The following is a 10,246-nucleotide window of genomic DNA, read 5'->3' as shown; positions in this document are numbered from 1 at the left end:
TTATAAAAATGTGCAACTTCAATTATAATTTTTGTTGAACTATCAATTTTCATCTTGTATCCTTCTATGAGTGCATGACTATCGATTCCTGTTAAACTACTTTCTCCATGCGGTCATTTATTCAATGTGTGTTTTAGAATAAAATGATGTCAAAATATTTTGTTTGTGTTGAAACTATTTTTTCTGACTTGGTTTCCAAAGAACTATTCTCTTCTTTTTATGTAAGAATCATTCTCTCCATGCAGCTATGGCTGCGGCATATACGCCATGAAATGCATGGAATTATGAAACCCAGAACTAGAGTGTAAAAACACAAGGATGCAGATGGTGCATGACATGTTTATTCCTCCAAGCACAATATAGTCAAAAAGAAGCCAAATCTCTTGTTAGAAAAATTTCAATCCGAGTATGCAAGGAAATATACCGAGCAGTTGTGAGATTTGCTTGTAATTAAATCTTTATGATACGAAGGAGATCATTTTTTTGTTGAGATCATGTGCACATACATGTATGTCATATAACAGGAATAACTATGTAGCATATACGTACTCAAACGTATTTTCTTATTATTATGTCTTCTTGTTGTCTTTGTTCGTTTTGCTGTTTGTTTTTGTTTCCTTCAATTTTGCACACAAATTGATTTGACTACAAACTAAACAAAGTGTATTTTTCATGTGATATTTGACTTGTGGATTAATTTGGTGTCTTGATGGGGGCAAAGCCTTTACAGATGGCCCAAACATATAGCCCCCAAAACACCCAAATTATACACAAATATTTAGCCCAAAATACATTTCACAATATTCAAATTATATAAGCCTGGTCAGATAAAATATATAAGTCCACACGACACCTCTTGCATGGGGCCCATCCCTCTATGCCCATCCCTCTATTTCAATCTAAATCACTGGACATCTCTTGTTTTGTCCAAGACGTTGGATATAGATCAAACGGTAAATGGAGAATCTACTGATAACTTCAAAAATTTCAGTCGGTTGATCCATAGGCGGCTCCTTTCTTCTGTACTTAAAAAGAAAATTACGTGCAAACTTGATCATCTACTCTGCCCACAAACACACCACGTCCTATTTTTAATTTTAATTTTTAATTTTTAACCTTTTTAATAAATAATTTTACTATTAACCTCAAAGAAAAGTATTTTCACCGTATGAATCTTTTGGTCAAGTCAGTGTTGACGGTGTGGCAAGACAACGTTATCATGCTAGAGTCGGTGGCATTGGCAAGCCTACCACGCCAAACATTCTGCGTGACAGTGTTTTCTTGTCACGCTAAAAGGTTCATACGGTGAAAATATTTTCTTTGATGTTTAATAATAAAATTGTTATTAAAAACGTTTAAAAAATAAAAAAAATCTTCATCCTGAGCCCTTCTTACACACTGACACCAAAAATATCAGATTACTCTTTTAATGCATGGGTGGATATTCGCCCGTTTCTTGCATATATAAGTTTTAGTTTATTTTTTCTTTTTTTATCACTATTATTATAAACTAAGTGATATAATATGTTAATCTATCTTATCAATTTAATATATTTTGCATTATTATTTATGTCACATGCAAGAACCAAGTAAAGTTCACTTGTATGCTAAAAAATCTATCTCCGCCCTTCTCATATATCACCCACTGCTTTCTCTGTCTTTGTTTGCTCTAGGACGTTTTGTGCAGTATATTATTGTTTGCACTATCGAAGCATAGACAGAGACTAAAGATGTTAGTTTTATACACGTCCGATGCTTGTTGAATGGCCAGATCAGCTGCTGCTACTGCCAAAGTTGCAGTAATAATAGCAACTTCACCTGATCTGAATCCCTGCAGGAGATACTAAGCTTGGCGGTGATAACAACACGTTCGACTCTTTCTCGATTAGGTGCTAGTTATACTTGATGACAAACATTCGTTCTCTCTTGGTCGATTAGCAGGTGCTACCAATACTCATTTTTTCATCGTATAGCTGTTGCACAGCACAGGTTTATAGGTTTGTAAATTTGCAAATGTTAATATACCATAACTAATGTGTCCAAATTCTAGATGTTGCTGATGTTCACTATTGTTCCATACTTGTAATACAATATAATCATTCTAGGAAAAAAAACAAGTTAACCGCAAGTTACGAGCTGTCGAATGTCATAAATATCTTCTAGGAGTGGCAGTAAGTTGACAGTATAGTTGGCATCAAAGATAGCTTCGATGGACTGGCCACGAACAGTTGCTAATGTCAAACGTTATTTACTCATTTACATATTATTCCGCGTTACAATGACACGAGGAAATAGGATAACCACAAAATTATCCTATATAGCTTGAGTGTGCTGATGCCATTTATCACTCAGCTTCATCCGAGAACATGCCTGGTGACCGGTGATTATTTCGTTAGCCTCTGCAAGCAATGGTGAATCTCTTGCATCAGCGGCATAAAGTATCTTCTTTATCGCCTTACTCATCTATCAACAAAATACTCAGTTTAGTAATCAACCAAAAACAACCGAAAATATTTGGTCAATGTTGTCTTTAATGCATCTTATGGTAATCTTAATCTAAGCAAGCAAACATGTGCAATACTGGTAGATCCCTAGCTAACTATTTACCGGTAGATGCTCCAACTCAGGTCTTTGACACAGTATCTCAATGTCCTGCAATTTAGAGAAGCAGATGTCCCTTTCTTTCTCTACGCTATCCACAGAAATATTCAGGTCTGCAATCTGCAACTCAATAGAGATATTTACGTCAACTCCTTGAATGCATTGTCAAAACTCACATGTTTGCAATTTACTCAGCACAAAAGATACAAAACATGACTCTGATATGCCTCATAACAAGCGCAATTATAGTTTAGATAAAAGGCACAACTATATCCATGTAAACAACTAGTCTACGGAACACTCTGTACTTCAAATAGAAGTCGACAACAACAATAGTCAAATAGAATAGTCATGGGGCTATCAATGGAAACTTTAAAGATAATAACGCAATGTTAAGCTGAATCAGCTAGTTAGATTGAATTGTCCATACCTTCTCTGATAACTGCTGAATCTGTTCTATGTGATGCTCTTCAGCGATGGCATTACAGACTTTACCAATGCATGGACCTGTTTAATTGGGCGAAAATATAGCTATTACTAAGGCCGCGTTCGGCTAGATGGTGTAGAGGATAAGTTATCCGGCGCGGAAAACGTAGTAGTAGATTAGTACATGATTAATTAATTAATAATTATTAAAAAATATAAAATAGATTAATATGATTTTTTAAAACAACTTTCCTATGGAAAATTTTTCCAAAAAATACACTGTTTAGCAGTTCGGGAAGCGTGCGCACGGAAAAAAGGGTGCTTAGATATCTAACATGGAGTGCCGAACGGGGCCTAAATGAGGTCACATATAAGTAGGGGTGAAAACGGAGCGGATATTTTCCGACCGCCCGCCTGCCCATATTTATTCGGGACAAATTCAGGTTAGATATTCGGTACCTGGAATTTTTCACAGATTCGGAGCCGAATTCGGGTATTTTTTGGCGGATATGAGATTGGGTTCGGGAGGACAATACCCGACGGATACGGATTATCCAGGATAAATTGCGGATACTACCCGGATAATACCCGGATTAATATCCGGTTTAGGGGCGACAAGCCGACAATTGCTGATTTTGGCCCATCAAGTTTCAAGGCCCAAACACAACCCTAACTCACTAGTACGCACGCACGCATCGTCTCACGGAATCACGTGATGGCGTCGGCTCGGCATCGGCACTACGGCGTCATCGTTTCCCAGCTCTCGCACACAACCCGCCGCCGCCAGCCTTCCTCCGGCCTCCGCCTCCCACCGGCCGCCTCGAGCTTCCGCATCTCCCCGCCGCCGATGTTCCATCAGGTGTCCGCCTCCCCCCGTACAGGCGGCGTCCGAGCCGGCGTCCGCCTCCTGCCGCCGAGGCGCCGTCCAACAGACGGTGCCTCGACAGCGGGAGGCGTCGTTTGACCTCCTCTCCCCGGCGAGCTGCCGAGTGTCGAGCCCTCCTCCCCTCCGCCGAATCATGAGGCAGTGAGGTGTCGTCCTCCTGTCCTAGTGTGTGACTGTGTGTACTACTAAAGGACTATTACTTTTGCTACTATTTTGGTACCATTAGACATTAATATGCTGCTAGCAACTAATACCATCTCATTTTGGTATATACAAATATTCAATGGCTATTGTCTATGTGGTATATATGGTTATTGTTTTGACTTGATATCTGCATAAATATTTGTACCCGTAAGTGTTCATATCCGTTTGGTACGTATTTGTATCATATTTATACCCGGTATTATCCGTGATTGTATCTGTATTCGATAATATCCGTATTAGATCCGAACCCGATTGTAAAATGTAGGTTAGGATATGGGATTGGTGAAACCCGACCGAACCCGACCCGTTTTCACCCCTACATATAAGCAGGCATGCTTTAATCCTGTTCCAAACAGAACTGAACATTAATTTTGAAACACTCCAAAGTAGACAGATACTGTGGTACCATTCAGCTTCTGTTAAGACCTTGAATTGATTAAATCATAACAGTATGAGAGAAAAGTACTCATATGGAGCAGAAGAGCGTGCACTTGGAAGTCTCAATCATTAGAACTTTAGCCATACAAGCAATATTAGTACCAAAACACGTACTATCAAATAGGTTGAGGGTACCTCCATCTGCTGAATTCGCACTAGACAATCTATTGGCTTGCAGTGATTTGGATGACTTGTTCGAACCCTTGAGACTGCGTTCTTTGCAACCCTTAGACCTCCTCTCTACAGGATTGTAGTTTCTGAAACAAGAAAAAGCCTTCTCAACTCCATAATCAGCAACAAATGCAATTATCTTACATATTCAGCATAAACAAGGCACATACTCACTCATGATTCCGCCGTTTACAGAATCACAATATCTTTTCAACCATTGCGGATAATATCTTTTCAACCATTGCGGATATTATCCAAATTATCCAATGGACGTCCCTTCACAAGCTTGGTGACCTCAATATTCTGCAAGTAGCATCCAGTAAAAGATTAGAACAACAAACAGTTTGTATGGGGGCATATGACCTATAAATAGTTGTAGGTGGAGAAAGATGAAGCACCCATAGCTCAGTGTTTTTTAGAACAAGGGAAATCAGCTACCATCCTGTGGCACAAGTCTAATCTCGTGATCTTGTTACTGTCGAGTGGAAATACAGCATAAACAGAACAGATAGTGCATCTTTAAGGCAAACTAATTGCGATATAAGAAACCACGAAAGCAATTACCAGTCCTCCATTCTACAAACTAATTCCATTAATAACATTACAGTTACAGAACACATTGCTATGTCTTTTTTCGGTACAAAACTCAAAGAAATAACCAGCATAACGAAACATGAGACATTTTGCATCCCTGCCCCACCAAACCAATCTTTGCAGTATAGGCACTATAGTTTTACACAAAAAAGAAAATTATCCTCGTTAAGCAGGACAATTAACCTGATTTTACTATTTTTGTACAGCAGAATGTAGTATAGTAAGTTTAGTTCACGATGAATTCTTTTTGTTATCCAACTATGCTCGTGTTACCAACAGACATATGATCAATCTAGAACCTCCTGGTACCATAATATATGATCTAAAGAAGCCATAAAAAGCACAAGGGGCATGATCATGAACAAATACATAAACCAAAGATACCAATCACACATTTGCTAGGCCAAAGCCAATACCTTGCTTAATCGCAGCTTGTTTAACACATCTTGAAGAATCTTGTAATTCTGGATCATGTCATACTCGGTCTTCGCATGAAAATTCACCTGCAAACAATAATCATCAGAACCACCTACGGCACCAATACAGCGGCATAAAGCAATAACCAAACGAGCAGGAACCACGAAGTCTGAACCATGTGCATTGGTACCACCCCAGGGTGAACCATATCCATCAACTGGCACTGCACCGCCCCTGATGCCTCCTGCAGAGAACAAGATCAAAATCCCACAAATCCACACACCACCCACTCCTAAATCGCACAAGGATCAGAACCCTCATAGGCCTTCATCCAACGAACCGACGCAAATGCGGGGCAAAGGCCCGGGAGACCTTACCTCCTCGACCTTGCCGAGGGAGAGCTGGAGCGTCGCATTGATCCAGCTGAGGATCTCCCCCCTCCCGACGAAGTACGCCCCGTCCATCATCCCGATCGTCGCTGCCGCCACCGCCGCCATCTCCTCCGCCGTGACATCGCCTCTCGATCGAACGAACTTTTCGAAACGCCTCCACACGAAAGGCAAGCGATGAAAAAGGAAGCCAAAAAAAAACAAAACGCGCACACAGAGCTACTAGCAGCTAGGCGCTTTGGTTTTTTTTTTTTACCCCGGTCCCAATCATAATTTGCCATCCTCCCGGGAGGGTATTTCCTATTTACTGCTGGTTTTTGGGTTTCGTTGATTTAGTGTCACTTTTATCTAGTTTTGGAGGATTACAGATATATAAGATCTTTTATCTTGATAATAATTATTTTTTAATTGTTAATTTGAATTTAAAATTTTCTAAATTATATTTTTAGATGGAGCCCATTTACCTATATTCTATATTCTAAATTGTACATGTTATTAATTTTTTAAAAAAATAAATTAAAAAAATTAGAATTAGAAATTAAAAATTTAAAACATGAATAGTACGTGACTGATTTTTTAAATTTTTTTAAATAAAATTTTTAAATAAAACGATTGATATTGAAGGAAGAGTCCAAGTATAAATACAATTTGTAAACAACTAAAATTTCAGTTAAAAGGAATCAGATTAGAAATACAATTTAAGATTTAAAAATAAGAAAATGTCCTTGTGTAAATTAAGAGAAAAGGTTAATATATAAATACAATTTAGAAGTATCTAGAAGTTGAATTATAAATTAAATATTATGTACAAAAGAGTTTATGAACAAGTACAATTTAGAATATAGGTAAATGGGTTCCATGTAAAAATATAATTTAGAAAATTTTAAATTCAAATTAACAATTAAAAATAATTATTATCAAGATAAGATAAGAGATTCTACGTAACTTTAATCCTTCAAAACCAGGCAAAAGTGACACTGAATCAATAAAACCTATAAGACCCAGTAACAAATAGTTAAATAGTTAAAGTTGACGAAAAAGATGTCATTTAGAAATGGCCAAAGATATCATTTAGAAATGGCCCTGCCGGGAGGATGGTACATCATCCAAACACCCTCACCCCCCAACGTGAGCTTCCCCGCGGATCTGCCAGCGCCACTGCGGCCGCCTCGGACTCTCGGAGGCGCAAATTCGAAACGTTTTGGAGCGTAACGGCGGAGCAATACCCGGTGGGAGGTGACCCGACTCGCCAAAAAATTCAAAATGGCGGGCGTGGGACCCACCGGCCTTTACTGGCTCTCCCGTCTGCCCCGGCGCCCGTTTCGACACGTCCATTCCCACTGACAGGTAGGCCCGCTCGCAGTGAGCGGTGAAACTGGCTGACCGGTGGGCCATATCCTTTTATGTGGGCCCCACCACCAGCCCCGTGCGCATTAATGTGGACCAGTTGGCCGTGCCGCTAGGCTTGCATTTACTACATGCTGGTGCGCCGGGCTGGGAGGACTCAGGATTTGGGGCCCACTTGAACTGCTGGGGGTGGACCGTATGTGGGCCTTGTACGGTCGAGTGGTTCATCGTACATCTGCTACAGACTGAAACATGAAGCTGTTGCATTAATAGGTTCATTTGGAGATACTGTCCTGTAGCTCTTGTTGCTTCTGCTTTTGATTTTGGAAGATCCATGTGTTTGACACCTCCTTCCTTACTACTCGTTGTCTTAAAATAAGTTTATTTTTCAGTTTTTAGATACAATCTTTGACTCTTCATCTTATTTGAAAAATTTTCATGATTAATATTTTTATTGTTACTAGATGATAAAACATAAATAATATTTTACGCGTTACTAATTTTTTGATTTTTTCATAAATTTTTCAAGTAAGACAGATGGTTAAATGTTGGACATAAAAATCAAAAAATAAAGTTTTTTTAGGACTAAGACAGTAAGATCTATTGAGTATAGATGCAAAGAGAGATTATATGCATTGATTATCTTTTTGATACTAAATTGATAGTGATAGAGATGAACAGACGAATTTAAAAATAGGTGTGTTTCTTTTTTCTTCCCTTAAACTAGGATTTTTTTAAGGTACCTTCCGGGGTGCACGTGAGCCGTCCATTACGGCTAATCCAATGCCGTGCATGTACATGGATGCTGGCCTCGCCGCCACCGTCACGACGCTCCGCACCTGCGCCGACATGGCGACATCCTCCTCCAGTTCCGCCTCGCCTACATCTACCGCGAGTCCCTCGTCGTCGGCTGCGGCAAGCTTGTCTGGGACCCCCGCGCCATCGCGGCGCACTACGCCCGCTCCCTCAAGGGTCTCTAGTTTGACCTCTTCGTCATCCTGTCCATCCCACAGGTCAGCTTCATCTCTCATCACCATTTTCAATTCACCCCCATTGTCACCATGGGGATCAAGGATCCTGAACACCTAGATCGACATATTCATCTGCATCACAATCTAACCATGTAGATGATTGATTAAACGTCCGTAATTAGTAGGCATTCATTATGTCTGCTTGTGAGACACATGGCAGCTTCCTTGTCGAACAGGTCAAAGTAGGAATTTTAAGACACACTACATTAGCAAGTACTCCATTTCACAATGTAAGACTTTAGATTTATATGAATACTAATGAATCTATACATATATATAAATTATATATATTCATCAGTTGATGAATTTAGACAAAGTTAGAAAATCTTACAATATAAAACGGAATTAGTGCATTGCAGGTGCAGACAATCTCCAGTTGCTAGTGAGAGAGCCCATGTGTAACCGTAAACTTGCAAGTTTCTACTTCCCTACTTGTTCATTGAATGTGACAATGCCTGTGCATAGTGACTAGTGACAACTAGTGAGGCTTCGACTACTGGAATTACCCTGGCCACAATGATGGATGGGTTAGCTAGAATTCTGGCCGAAACTCAGTGGTAGATAAGTGATAATAGAGTTCAATGAGCTTACTGAAGAAGTACGGATGGATGAAGGTGTAATGCCAATGATTGGCAGTGGTGGTAAACTAGTAGTCGCAGCCGCCGTCGCAAGGTGGTCCCCCGTCGAAGGCGTAGGTGTCGGATGCCGCTCCCGCCCCTCCCCCTGCGCTGCGCTCCGCCGCCGGTGACTTACCCGTGCGGCCCTGTTCTCTCGTGGTTTTCAAATAACTAAAGCCATCTTTTGAAATAAATCAATTCTATCTTTTTTGTTGCCTATGTGAACCATAGTTATCTGACAAGAACATTTCTCTTAAGGTGTTTATAGGACTTGGGCGTCTTCTCTTGAACTGGCAGAACATATCCCGGTATGGTTCTCTGAGCACAGGAAAGGTAGCATTTAAACACCAACAAATTTCTGTATTGGAGAACAATGTGAATGCCTGATACATCTGAATGCAATGTTCAAAATTTTGGGTTCTCTGTTTCAAATATAGTTAGAAATGTACTCGAGTGTCTGCCATCTGCAGGATTTTCTTTTTTGCCTACTAGTATATCATGATTTTTTTTATCCTGTATATCCATGTGATACACTCAAACTACATTCAGTCACAATTAAATCAGTATGTTTTTCAGATTCTGGTATGTTGCTTTTCATGGCTAAATTTACAATGTTTTTAACAGTGGAGATTGCATCTCCTGCATTACTTTGGACATGGAAGCAATAAACCAGCATTTGATTGTCTTCTTTTGCGTTGCCATTTCCTGTTGCACCTGTAAACTTAATCGGTATTCTTCTAAAATAAAGGAAATACAACAACTTAAATCTAGTTGTCTAAAATTACTCGTGGGCTCGCCTGCATCTGGCATCCTTATTAGTTCAAACGTTTCTTTGATCATTTTCTTGCTCTACCTTGTTAATTGATATAAGGCACCTATATGGCACATATTTATTGAGATACCCTTGTTAATTTATATAAGGGACCTAGCTGAAACATTTATTTTTTCTAAATTGTGACTTATCCTCCCTTGTTTCTGAACACCAGATGTTGAACCAGGAGGTTCACCTGAAAGAGGTAGTAACACAGAAATTCGACGAGGCAACCGGGATTTCTACATGCCCTGTTATTAAATGTTAAAATGTTATCTTCCATTCTGTCTAAAAAATATGTTTGTTGCAATGTA

At 39.5% G+C, this 10,246-nt stretch overlaps 1 pseudogene; it reads right to left on the bottom strand.

The window, feature by feature from the left end:
* Positions 1–2,043: 2,043 nt before the first annotated feature.
* On the bottom strand, positions 2,044–6,297 carry LOC102706283 (annotated as a pseudogene).
* Between the last annotated feature and the right edge of the window lie 3,949 nt (positions 6,298–10,246).

This window comes from Oryza brachyantha, chromosome 4, assembly GCF_000231095.2.
Source record: "Oryza brachyantha chromosome 4, ObraRS2, whole genome shotgun sequence".
Classification (NCBI taxonomy): Eukaryota; Viridiplantae; Streptophyta; class Magnoliopsida; order Poales; family Poaceae; genus Oryza; species Oryza brachyantha.
Note: the sequence above shows the minus strand (reverse complement) of the source record. Positions and strands in the feature narration are given on the sequence as shown.